Genomic DNA, 13,910 nt, shown 5'->3' on the forward strand with positions numbered 1-13,910 from the left:
GTCTGGGAGAATTGAGCCTTGAAAGAATTTTAAAAAGTTTTAAAAAAAAGGGGAAGGGTGGAAATTTAAAAAAGGGAAAATTTCCCCCCGGGGTGGGGGAATTTTAAAAAAAAGACATTGAAAACAGGGGGAATGGGGACCCCTTTTCGATTATTGTTTTCGAAACGAAAGGGAAAAAAAAAAGGCCCAAGAATAATAGAACAGAAAAAGGGTTAAAAAAAATAAAAAAATTGAACGTGGGGGAATGAAGGAGAGGCCATAGAAGGCTGGGGAAAAGGAGGAACCACAGGAAGTTAGGTGTTTTAATAAAAAGCAGAGGGTGCTCCATGAAAAAAATGGAAATGTTTATAGAGGGGAAGAAAAAAAGATAGACCCCGGGGCCCATGCAAAGGGCCGAGGGACTGAAAATAAATTTAAACTTTAGAAAGAAAAAATTTTCTTATAATGAAGAATGGGCCCCAAAAGCCCGGGATGAAAAAAAGGTTAAATATAATATAAAAAAAAAGAAGAAGAGATTATACCTTGTTTTAGGCCAGAGGGGTTCACCCTTTTAACAAAGTCCATCACCACCCGGGGGCAGTTGGGGGGAATTAATGAGGGAGAAAAGAAGATGGGCCCAGATTTTAAAAAATGAAAGCCCGCCAGGGGGAGAAGACGCGGAAAAATCCCAAAACCCCCCGATTTGACCCACGGGGTAAAAAACATGAATAGAAAGGAGGGAATTTAAAATTAATACAAGTCCTTTTCCAATATAATGTGTCGACTATTTAAAACGTCCCCCCTTTCGGGGCAAAAAAACTGGGACCCAAGAAAAAAAAGAGGGGTGCGGGAATTGCTGAACCAGTTAAAGACAATGAAGAAACAATTGATAATAAAAACCAAATACTGAGAATGGATTCAGGCCCCGAGGAAATTTCCCGGGCTGAAATGATGTGGGGTGCAAGGGACAGAGTCCTGGGACACAGCGGGTTGATAGGGCCGCAGGTTCAGTGGTGTAAAGACAAATAAAAGCAAAAATATCAGCCCTAATGCCCAGGAACTTTGAAAGACTTGATGGTCCCCGTCCCTTTTGCATTTCAACAAATAAGAGGGGAAGGTTGCATGAACAGCACACCCCCCTTTTGCACTGACCACCCCCCTTAATGGCTTGTATGCCCCCTTGATTGTTCATTTTTGCCCAAAAAACAGAAAAAAATTCTCGTCCTGTTCCTCTTGATTAAGTTTTAAAATAAACTGATTGCGATTTTGGACGAAATAATGAAGATTGACTTGACTTTTCAGCGCTTTTTTCAAAAAAAAAGACTACCCCAACGAACTGTTATATCTCAGAAAAATTTGGGGGAGAGTATTTCTTTTACAAAATTGCTTTTTTCGGGTTTTTTTACCAAATCCTCATTAAAACCTCTGTTTTCAGTGGTAATGAGAAAATTTTTAAAGCATGCCCAAAAAAGGGGAGGATTGGGAGATTGGGGGACCTAACATTGTTTCCCCGATAGATCTGTTAAAAAATAGAAAACTATGTACCTGTAACCCAAATTGTCTGCATTTATTTTTCATTTCCACCAAACCCATGCTGTTTACCCTTTAAAATTTTTTTAATTAGATTTTCCACCATCTCTGGGAAAAGGGGAAATAATATTTGTCTGAATACTAGGGAACCCCTTGGTCTTTTTCCCAAAACCCTTTCCGTTACTTTGAAAATCTTATTTCGTTTGAGGCTGAGACCGATTACAATTGTTTTGAGAAGTGGGGTTTTTATTACCCAAAATTTTTCCTATTCTTCCAGGGGGGGTTTCATACTTTCTTCAGGACCTCCGGAGTCATCTGCTATCCCCCCCTGGGACTCCAAAGTCTAAAACCCTTTCCCAATATTTTTGTATGTCCCGCCACGCAGTGGTTTTCTTTTATGATTTTGTAAATGTTTTTTCCCACTGCACCCGAGTCCTTTCGGGCGATTCATTTTTAAAGGGGGAAATTGGACCTGAGCGGATGCCAGGGAATACAGAGGCTCCCTGTGTTTAAGGGGGTTGGTAAAAGCAGGTTTCTGTGTAGGACAAAACTAAAAAAGAAAAAAGTTGAAAGGTTTTTGGGCCCAAAAGGGGGTGGTTTAATGTAGATGGTTATTTTTAGGTTCTGAGGCCAGGAATAATAAAGAAGACAAAAGGTTTTTTTTTTCTAGGGGAAAAGGGGCCGTTTCCGGTCCCGGGTTGAAAGAAAATTAAATTGAGCTGATTTGACTTCGGGGGAATGACAGTCTGAAAGAGGGAAAGTTATGTCTGTTCTTGGAATGTTAGGTTTTGTTTCCAAGGGGAAAAAAATATTATTTTTTTTTTTGAAAAGACACCCACTCCAAGAAAGCGACTCTTCAAATTTTGGGTTTTGACTGATTTTCATGGAGGGAGCAGGCTGAGAAGGTTTTTAACTGATCTAAAAAAATTTTGAGCCCGGCGCCATGCAAGAGTTTTTTAAGGATTTGCCTTTTCCCTGTTTGTGAAGAAAAGGGGATGCAGAAACAACAAAAAGGGAAAATAGAAAAACCCCCCAATTTATTAAAAATAAAAAATAAATAAATAAAACTGACCGGGCCCCTAAACCCGCCTGTTTAAAAGAGCTGCTGAAAAGGGGCCATTTAGGCCTGATGTTGCCCGAGTTTATTAACTGTTAGACCATGCTGAACCATCTTAGTACAGACAAAAACACCCTTTTTAAAGGGTGGCCCCGGGTAGTGAAGGTCAAGCTCACATAAAGACGTAACCAGTAAGGGGGGAAAGCGAAGAGAAGTAAAAAAAAGGGGATCCTACTTACCACTAATTTTTTATTTCTATTAAGAAGGGGGAAAAAGATCAAAGGAGGTTTTTCCACAACTGAGCAAGGAAAAGGAGAAAAAAGACGTTAGAAACGGGGACAAAAAAGTTTTTAAAGGAAAGATCCATCCATTAACAAACGTTTTTCCCCCTTTTAGGAATTGAAGGTTGATGGTTTAGCCCCACCTTCCAGAAGATGCAATGAGGGGACGGGGAAAAATGCACCCGGGGTTTTTTCTAACTTTGTGACGCTGTAAGAGGTCTACAAGGGAAGAAATGGGAAAATTTTTTATTATGGGCCCTCAGAGGGAAACATGGTAAACCCACCCCCCCAAAAGGAAACAAAAAAGGCCCCCCCGTCAATGTCACTTTTTAAGATGTAAACCAACCAGCTATTACTTCCCATGGGGGAGAAACCAAAAACCCGGTGATAAAGGTCCAAAACCAGTCCGCCCCCCAGGAAACCCCTATAAAAAAGGGGAAAAATTTTTTGGGGGAGGGTTTTCCGGGTTTGGGGACAAGAACCCCTTCCCCCTTAGCAGTGGCGGGAAGACCATTTCTTTAAGAAAACCAATTTCTTTTTTTAATGAAAAGAAGTTAAATGTTACCGAGCTTGGTTTGTCTGGGAAGGTCAAACCATTTCCAGATTCAGATCTGCCTTTGAGACTTTGATCATGGGGAAGGAAATTAGATTCAAACCATATGGTAACCCCATACAAAAAGAAATTAGGGAACCTTTTAAAGCTATAAAAAAACCATCAAAACGGGGAATACTTAAAGGGCCCCCCAAGGGGAAAAAAAAACCCCAGCCCCAAGGGAAAATAACTGGCGCCACCAAAAGGGGCCTGTAAAAACAACCATCTTTTATTCCAACAAAAAATATAAAGACTCTGATAATAAAATTATTTTTTTACAGACCCTACCACTGACCGAAAAGGAAAAGGGCCCGGAATTTTCCCTCTCTGGGGTCGGGCCCCAAAAAACCCAAAAACCTTCTAAAGGCTTCTTTCCAGGAATGGAAAATTTTCCCCCGACCGGATAGGGGAAAAAGACACTGGGACTGGAAGCCGAATTGGGGCCAAAGGTTTCAAAATTTGCTGAAAAACCTAAACCCCCATTTTCCCGGTTTTTAGGTGGTTTTCAGGTGCCCCACCCCACCCAAACCCCAATGGGTCCTTTGAAACCTAAAGGGATTTCATTGCCCCAAATTTGAAAAGGCTACGTATTTTGGTAATTGTCATGTTTTCCCCAGGTGTGTTTTTCAAACGAGATGCAAAACTGTAAAGCTTAAAAAAGAAATCAAAGAGGGGGAAAAAAGAAACTGAAAATTAAACGGAACCACTTTGTGAATTCTGTACAAATGAGTGACTACCTCCGAAAAGGGAATTTTTATAAAATACCACCCCCTAAAAGTGGAGGTATTGTAGAAAGGGAATTTAAAATAAAATTAAAAAACGGAAGAAAAACAATCTGGCCCAGATGCCATCCTCTTAGGGTTGAGAGGAAAACCGCAGGGGCCCGTCACCTTTTAAAAATTGAAATTGATCCCCCATCCCCTTTGGCATTTTTGGAAATGTTACCGCATATTGAAACAATGATCTTCTCTGTTTTGAGGTCCCCCGAAGCCCCCTGAAGGAAGTCCACAAACAAGTTAACAAGGCTTGCAGCCCAGTCCCCATGATGAAGCCAGATTCCCTTAACCCTAGATACGGCAGAGACAACCGGGGGAAACATTGGATCAACCTAGCTGGGGGGAACCACCAGGTCTTATCTCCCCCCCCACAGGGGGATGGAAAGGACTTTTCGAATGCACATCTCACGTGGGACTGAACATTGCTGTTTTTTTTGACTTTCTATGTGAGATCTGTAAAGGGGATTACCCCTTTCTTAGGGATAATCTGTATAATTAAAAATGTTCACAAAAGAAAACTTTTTTTAGGGCCACTCAAACCCAATTCCTAGTGTATCCCTTCCCAATAATTCCTGCTTTTTTAGCGGGCCCTACCCCCCCATTTATCTAATTAGGAAACCCGGGGAACCCCTGACTTTTTTTTTAACTCTTCCAAAGTTTGGGTCAGTTCTTAAAAATTATTCTCATAACATCCTTTTTCCCGGATTTTTATGTTCGGGGTTGTTGCAACCCCGGTCTAAGCCCCAAAAGGGTTTTTTAAAGCCCATTACAAAGGTTTATCCCCCAGTGCTGACCCATTAGACAAACCTTTTTTCCTTTCCAAACCCTTTTCCAACTCTGATGACAGAAGTTTAAAATTTGAATTTTATGCAAAGGGGGAACTGAGGAAGAGAAAAAATTTTAACCACAGTATCAAGGACTATGTTTGAGTTGACCGTGCAGAGAGCTTTATGATTTTTTCCCCTATTTATGCAAAAAAGGTTTTTTTAAACCTTTAAAGGGACTAATTTTTATAGGAGGCTGACCGATATTGGGACCCAGGAAGAATGTAAGATCTTAATGGACTATATAAATTTAAATTGATTCAAGTTTTATAATTAGAAGAGTGTACCCCTAATGAAAAGGCTGTTTGTTTCATGTTTTAGGACTTTCCAGAGCTAAATTAAGATTTAACCTAAGCTAGGGAAATCAAAAATGAACTGCTGGGGTTTTTCCTTTTTTTCAGAAAAAAGAGAGAAGGGGTTTATTTAGATATTCGTAAAACCCAAACAGTCAGGGGTTGGGAGGCAGTCTCATTTTTCACTCACCAAGAATTAAGAATAAAGAAATTTTTTTTACTTTTAATTTGGGGTTTATTTTTTCCCCCGCACAATTCAGCCATAAAAAATTTTTCTAATGTGATTTGGGGGAAAAAGAGGGGGGGAACAAAAGAACCAATATTCTTGCAGGGGGGTCTGATGAGATCAAACGAATGGAAAGAGCCCTTTTTTTGTTTATTTTTTTCCCAATTTGCAGGAGTTGTTTTGGAATTTATTTAAAGAGTTCTGTCCATCCAGGTTTTAATTTCACAAGGCAGTTGGGTTTAAAAACTTGATGAAGTTCCCTTTTTAAAATTTAAGTAGAGTTGAGTTTATCTGAAAAATGATAGTGTCCATAGCTAACCCAAAAATTTTCCAAAAGAAAGGAAACAAGAAAAGGGCGACAGAGCTCGGGGAAATCCTTGAGGACGAGCCAGCTGGGTTCCTGTTGCCCAAAACTAACAAACTTTGTATCACGATGGGGGCTTTGAACCACTGAGGGGATTCCAGAGATACCCAGCATGTTTTCCATTCTGGGCAGAAAATCATTGAAAAATGTCAAATGCGATGAGGTTCCCAATAGAATTAAAACTGGTTTTTCCAGAGTCCGCCATAACAAATCATTTTACCTTGCAGAGCAGCCTTGTGCCCCCCAAACCGTTTAAAGGGCCCTCAAAATTAGAGTTTAAAATTGGGGTGGGAAACCCTTTTTAAAAACTTTTTACAGGGGTAAAAAGGGGAAAAGGGGCCCGAAATTGTTGATTGTCAACAAGACCAGACTTTTTTAACATTTTAAGAAAATTTTAAAAATGCACAGAGCCAGGGCAAGGGGTGAGTTTATTATTGCCAAAAAGTCGGGAAAGGGAGAAGGGGGATTTAAATGTGGGGTGGGGGCCAGTAACAAAGTAGTTCCCCCTCTTTCAAAGCAGGTTTTTAAAAAAGCAGATGACGGGAACCACCAGGAGCTTGGGGTGGGAAATGGGGGGGTAAAAAAAATGATAAAATTTAATTTTTTAGATCTTTTTAATTTTTTTAAAAAAATGGAGGAATTTCCCACAGACCGTAGAAAAGGTAGTTGGGGGCCCGATGTGGGTTTTAATTTTTTTAATCAGAAAACAAAAACCCCCCCATTCATTATTCCGCCATAGGGGGGTTCGAGCAGGTAGGCCCCTTGTTTTTTCGAGAAAGCCTGATTTCAGGGAGGCCAGTCTTAGGGGCATTTTCCCCTGGCAGCCTTTTTAAAATCACACCCCGGGTTTTACCGAGTTGAAACGTTTTTAAGGGAAACCCCCTTGGGGTTTAAAAGGGGATGTTTTTTCAAACTTAATTATTTTAGTGGTCAACAAGACATCTAGTGTTGAGAATAGGTGAAGACAGTAAAAAAATCAGAAAAAGGGTCCAAAAGGATAAGGGTTTTTTTTTTAAGAAATTTGTCGAAGCTAAGAGGAGGGAAGGAATAAAGTGAAAATACTGCTTTTGGTTAGAGAGTCCCAAATCAGTGCTGAAATGTTGGCAAAGAAGCCAGAAGTGGGTCAGATCCAGTATATGACCTTTTAGGGGGGGAAAATCAAAAATGTTTGTCAAGACAAACAGTCCAGTAAGGATAGGGGAAATTTTTAGTTTTGGTAGTAGTGTCAATGGGGTGTTGAAATACAAAAAGGATAATTTTTGTATAAGAGCTTAGTGGGGTTTAAAGTAACAGACGATAAGAAGGGATGCAATTTGGGGACGATAAAGAAAGTGAGTGGGAAAAACCCGCCAAGTTTGGGGAAAAAGCAGTGGACAGTCAATTTGGGGTTTTTTGAAGTCTGCTCTGAAAATCGCACCTTCTGGGCTGGAGGGCGGGGAAAGGGAAAAAGGTGAGTCACCCCCCGGGGAGATGTAACTTCGGGTTTTCCCAAATCCTAAACACAGTATATCGTTTGGTGTCATTGATGGGTTTTAAGAACCAAAAGGGGCCCTAAGAGATCTTTAGAAAAAGGGAAAGTTAATGATTTTTTGCAAAACCGATCAGGTTTTTTTTACATAAAAATTTGGGGACATTGACACTTCTATTTCCCGGTCCAGAGAGGTGGTTTATTCCCAAAAATTTCCTGTTTTCTTTTTATTCAACCCAGGGGAGGCACCACCCGCCATGTTATATTTCGGGGCTGCAAAAAACGTGTCTTTTAGGAGTTACAGATATTTCCGGACAAACTATTTAAAAGAAGAGTTTTCATGAGAGTATTTTTAGCATGCACAAAAAATCTGAAAAGCAGTAGAGAAGCGCAGGGGAACTGGGCAGGATGGGCATAGATGACAGGATAAAAGGCAGAAACCATAGCAAAGGCAGGGTTTTTGGGGGCCAAAACCGCCCCAAAAAAGTAATGGTAATTTTTGGCATTCCGGGGCCATAAACCAGGGTTTGTGAACAGGGCGCCCAGTTGTAGGTACGTAAGATAAACGAGGATGCAAGTAATATAATCCAAAAAGACATCCCGTTCAAACCGGTACAAGAAATGTCGAGGTCTCCCCATACAGACCGTTTTTCCCCGTCAAAGTAGAGTCCATAAAATCAAATATTGCCAAACCATGCACAAGTCACAAACCACCAACCATACACATTAAGAAAAAAAGAAAGGAAGAAAGTGTAAAAATAAGGAATTTTGAAAAAGGGTTTTCGGAGGGGAGAATGTTTGAGGCCCCCCCCAAGGTGGTTTTCCACCCAAAATTACATCAAAAATTTTTAAAATTTCAAAAAGTACCTCAAACAGAAAAAAAGAGAATCTGAAAATCCATTCATTCCCCGGTTTCATCCCAAAGCTGCTAAAATTCCCAAAATTTTCAAAAAACCCAAAAAAACTACAGCCTGTATCCCCAAAAAAATTTGGGAAATTTAAAACAAGTTCTCTTTTACTTTTATGTTAAACATCAAATTGACTAAAAAACAAAAAATTTATAAACAATGTTCCCAGACCAAACAATTAGCGGGGAATAAAAGGTCCAAACACAATTAAAAAATACACTTTGACACGAGACTTATTCTGATAAAATAAGAACCCCAAACCCCTTTTTTAAGTCAGTGGAAACCAAAGTGTAAATTTGAAATTTTAAAAAATCAAATACTCAGACAGAGGATCCGACAGATTTTTTCAAAACAGGGCAGGATCTAATCAGTAATATTTTAAAATAAGCTGATAAAGCCCAGAGAATTTATTAATTTAGGTAAGTTTCAAACCCTTTTAAATTTCACGCCTTTTGCTCTCTCCCCAGGGGTGGGGACAGTCTGTTCTTAACTAAATTTTTTCTTTTGTAAAAACTTGATTGCTTTGTATGGATTGCAAATAATGAAAAAAATAAAAAAAAAAAAGAAAGTATTCTCTCACCTAACAGGTCTAAACGCTAAAACTGAATATTTAAAGGGAACCATTATTAACACTAGAATTACCAGAGCCTACTTAAAACTCGAATTCCATCCCACCTTAAACCCCTTCACACCTCCCGCCAGCTTCCTTTGTCCCCCTAATGTCTGATAAAGAGAAGCTAGAGCAGCCACTATTCCATCCCCCACCAATTTAGAACGTACCAACTTCTCCAGCTCATGCCTTGATTGAGTATCTGGGAGTGAAGTGAGTTTTAGAGTGAAATAATAGATCGTTATTTGGAAAAACACGATTTCGTCTGTTCCGCTTTCTACAGTAATCTGTGTCAACACATTGTTAAAACAGAAACGTTTTTAAATTTTAGTAGTAGATGACAAAATTTGCATAAAATATAAATGATGAAGCCTGAAGTCCAAATATCAAAGAAACATTTTCACAAAAGATACAATATAAACAACAATTGCTTTTAATTCAAAATATAACTGCAGAAACAAAAAAGGGACCTTTTAAAATGCGACATTGATACCCATTTTGTAACTTTTCCATGGTGCAATAGAATCCCGTTCCACTGAGAATCAGAAGGTTCTAGTTTGATCCTGCACCAATGGCCCTAAACTGTGGAATGGATGCTTCTACTATAAGAGATGCCCCTTCAGTCTCAGCTTCAAATCCCGGTTGAAGATTCATTACTTCCCGTTAAGTAAATCCTTTACTAGACCTGCTGATTAATTGTACAGACTGCATCTCTGTTGTTGGTCATTAGCACTAAAAAAATATGTAATATGATAGTCATTTTGTTACCAAACCTCAACTATTCTTTTTTCTCTTCTGACACCCCACCTGCGTTGCTTTGCCTGCCTAAGGTAAAAATCATCTCTGATGAGTATCACAGGAATCATCAGGTAGAGGGGTCCTTTTTTCGGACTGGCTGGTTCAGCACTGTCTCAGCTGTGGAAAAGGCCAATTGGGAGGCAGCTGGGTGGCTGAGGTTCCAGGACTCGAAAAATCTAAATCATATTATGTGACATCTGACATTTAACATACTGTTAAATTCTGCTCTGTACTTATAATATTTTATTTTACTATTACACTGTATTGATTATTACTTGTTCTTTGTATTGTATTATTTACCCCATTTTTTTTGACACCCACTGCCTAACCTACCTGGAAATGGGTCCTCTTTCAATTGCCTTTTCCAGGTTTCCATTTTTTTCCCAACAAGGTTTTTTGAGTTATTCCCTTTTTTCTTAGAGAGTCAAGGCTAGGGGTCCAAAAGGCAGGGCTGGTTAAAGCCCATTGTGGCACTCTTGTGGATTTTGGGCTATACATAAAAAAAATTGTATTGTATTACTTCTACTCATCATTGCATCCCTGACTGTTTTTTTTCAATAACAATTTCTGCCACAAAAATCTTGTAAGTTTGGATTATTGTAATCTCTGACCACGCCCCTTCGATCATGGAGCTTAAATCATTACACCCAATACCATCTTGCAGATGGCATTTTTAACCCACTTTCATTAGAAGACGAGAACTGGGGAGAATTTATATCCAAACAAATTGATTTTTTTTTAGAGACAAACTTATCCTTACAGGTCTCTGCCGGGAAAACTAGGAAACTCTAGGCTTTATTAAGTGGACAGATTATTTCTATTTTTCCCACAAAAATAAACAGAAACCAAGATGGCAAAAGCTAATCGGGAAAGTACCAGAATAGATCAGAACATGCCAGATGTCCAAATGAGGCACTTCATAGGAAAAGACAGGTTCTGCATACAGAACACAACCTCTTACAACTAAAGAAACAGAACAAGTTATTTTTTTAAAAGAAGACATCATTACTAAGAACACAGAGAAAATGCTAATAAGATCTTTTGCTCAACAAACCACAAGCAAGAAGTTCAGATGCAATCCCAGCAATTACCAACACAGACAGAGACAAAATCATTGACCATAAAAATATAATGCACACATTTAGAGACTACTTTAAGTCATTATATTCTACTCAGTTTAAAGAAGACAAGACATAACCTAATGTGTTTTTGGATGCATTAAAGATACCACAACTAGGTACTCTCAGTGTAAAATGAATTTGACAAACCTCTGGCACTATCAAAAGTACTAGATGCTACAAACTCACTTCAGAGTCGGAAAGCAACAGGCCCTGATGGCAAACCCTGACGAATTTTATAAAACAAATCTCAATGAAGTTAGCTCCTTTATTGTAGCAACACTTACAGAAGCTAGAGGCAATAAAATTATATCTCTAACTTTTCGACAAGCATTACTTACAGTCTTTTCTATGCTAAATAAGGACTTATCACAATGTATCATATAGTCCAATCTCACTTTTAAATAATGATGTTAAGATACTCCAAAGTCCTAGCTAGAAGGACTGAGAAAGTGCTTCCTTTGATAATAATCACAATATCAAACTTGAATTATTAAAGGCAGACACTTAGCTTCAAGTCTAACACCTGGAGATAATATTATCGTTGGATGCAGAAAAGCATTTGATATGGTTGAATGGAAGCTCTTCTTAACAACATTGGAGAAACTTGGTTTGGCCCAAACATATGTGCATGGATCAAACTACTGTATACCAGTACAAAAGCTTCAGTTTGTATTAACAACATTATTTCAGACTACTTCAAACTAGAACGTGGTACTAGACAAGGATGCCTTGTCACCACTGCTTTTAAACCCGCCATTGAGCCACTAGCAGTTCACTTTCAAAATGCTTATGAGGTAAAGGGATTATAAGAGAAGGACTTGAACAGAAAATTTTACTATATGCAGATGATATGTAAGTGTATAGATCAGATCCACAAAATACTGTCCAGCAGCCCCAATAGCACTAACCAAATTTAAAAGATGTCTGGTCTCAGAATTAATTTGAATAATGTTGCTCTTTCCAGTGAACTGTCAAGCACACAATATTGGATTGAAATTTTCCCCTTTAATCATCGCAGATTAGTTTCAATACCAAAGGGTAAACATCACAAGTAAACATAAAGCTCTTTATCAACAAACTTTGCTGTTTGCATGGAAAAACTTAACAAAACTTGCAGAGATGGTCTACCCTTTATCACACTTTAGCTGGAAAATTAACACTGTCAAGATGAATATCCTTTCTAAGCTTCTTTTTCATTTCAAAGCATTGCTATATACATCAATAAATAATTTTGTAAGAAGTTAGATTAAATCATAACCTTATTTATTTGGAATTCAAAACATCCCCCCGTATCCAAAGACCAAAAGGCAGAAGGTGGCATGGCTCTACCCTAACTTTTAATTTTATTACTGGGACAAATATACAAGCTGTAAAACCTGGACAGTGACAAAAAGGGGTTAACATACACAGTCTTGGTCCGGGAACAGAAATTAAATTCGGTACTTTTCATATTTTTTTTGCAACCCTAAAGCAAGTTCACCAATATGTTTAAAAACCCAATTGTAGCTCATTCACTCACACACATCTATCTGTGGCACCTTTGCAAATAACCACCTTTCTATCTGAAACATATAAAGTTTTTTCTGCCGGGAAAAAATTTGGGATTAAATCACTTAGAGATCTGTACATGACAACATCTTTGCATCCTACAACAATTATACCTAAATTTAACTTTCCAGCAACACATTTCTTTACTACCTCCAAATTAAAAACTTTGCTAAAACAAAACCTGCCCAATTTTCTTCATCTCCCATCTACCTCCCATTCCAGAAAAATATTGATCAGGCTTAAGGACTCTGACTGCATTTCCCGTAGTATATAAAACATTTTTTAAAATCCCTCCCTTGCAAAGATCCCAGGTATAGAGGAAAACAATCTTTCACTCAACATTTCAGACAAAGAGTGGAAGGTAGCAATGTATAGAATTCACCCAGCGCCATACAATTATTCAACTTAAAATTATCTTTTGAGTCTCCTTTAAATGTCTAAAGGTTTAGCAAGATCCAAATGTACGTTTTTAATCAAGTTCCAGCTTTATTGGGTACGTGTTTTGAGCATGCATGTGGTATGTGCCTTAGATTAAATAATTAAATAAAATTAGTAAGTGTCCTCTGCATGTTAAGAGAGGCATTTGTTTAGGACAAAAGGTTTAAAAAGGAAACTTCCTTTTTTTCTGTTATATAGTGCAGACAGCGTCTTCACGGCGATATTAGCGCCTTTGGGGAGGGGTTGCGGGGGGGTCTCATAGACTTGGGGACAGCCTTGCCATTCGCCAGGATATTTTGGGTCCTCCACACCCGCGTTTGCGACCTTTAACACTAAAAGTGCAAAAGAAAATCGGCCTTAATATTGTTTCTTTTATAAAGGGGTCCCAAATGTTTTTGGCTGTAGTAGGGGAAGGAAAAAAATTAGAAAAGGTACTTAATTAAGACAGGGGCAGTCGCTGAAAAGCCCCACAGTATATTACCCCACTCTCGTTTTATAGTAATTATGTGGGATAGTAGGCGCTGCTTTTTTAAAACCCGTTTATGTCACAAAAAACCCGGGAGGGATGACATAGTGTTTTTAATTCATGGGGCCCCAAAACAAAAGGGGAAATTTTGGCCTCTGGGGGGTCTTTTTCGATAGTTGCTTGGGGGGGTTGTACTTGGTAGATCCTTTTAAAATTACCAAAATTCGGCTTGTGCTTTGTTTTTTTAAATTTTTTTCATATAAATATCTCTTATTAACTTTGGGAGGTATTTTGGGGGTGGGTTTGTGGGCCCGTTTATTTTTTTATATACATTTTTTTTTTTCTTATTTTTTTAAAATTTTTGGGGGAATCATGTATTTTACACTGTTTGGAGGGCAGCCCTGCGGGCACGGGAAAAAGCTTCACATTTTGCTTTTGTGTATATATTTGGGTTTCACTATTTTGGTCAGTATACTTTTTTTATTTTGGACTTTCAGGAAACACTGTAAAATTGATACTGTATAGTCATTTGGGGTCCATTTGATTATGTTTTTTTTTGTCCTTTGGGGTTTTGGGCGGTATTAATATATATAAATTCCGGGACATTATTTTTGATTTTTCTTTTTATGCC

Source organism: Polypterus senegalus, chromosome 2 (assembly GCF_016835505.1).
Source record: "Polypterus senegalus isolate Bchr_013 chromosome 2, ASM1683550v1, whole genome shotgun sequence".
In the NCBI taxonomy this organism is placed as follows: Eukaryota; Metazoa; Chordata; class Cladistia; order Polypteriformes; family Polypteridae; genus Polypterus; species Polypterus senegalus.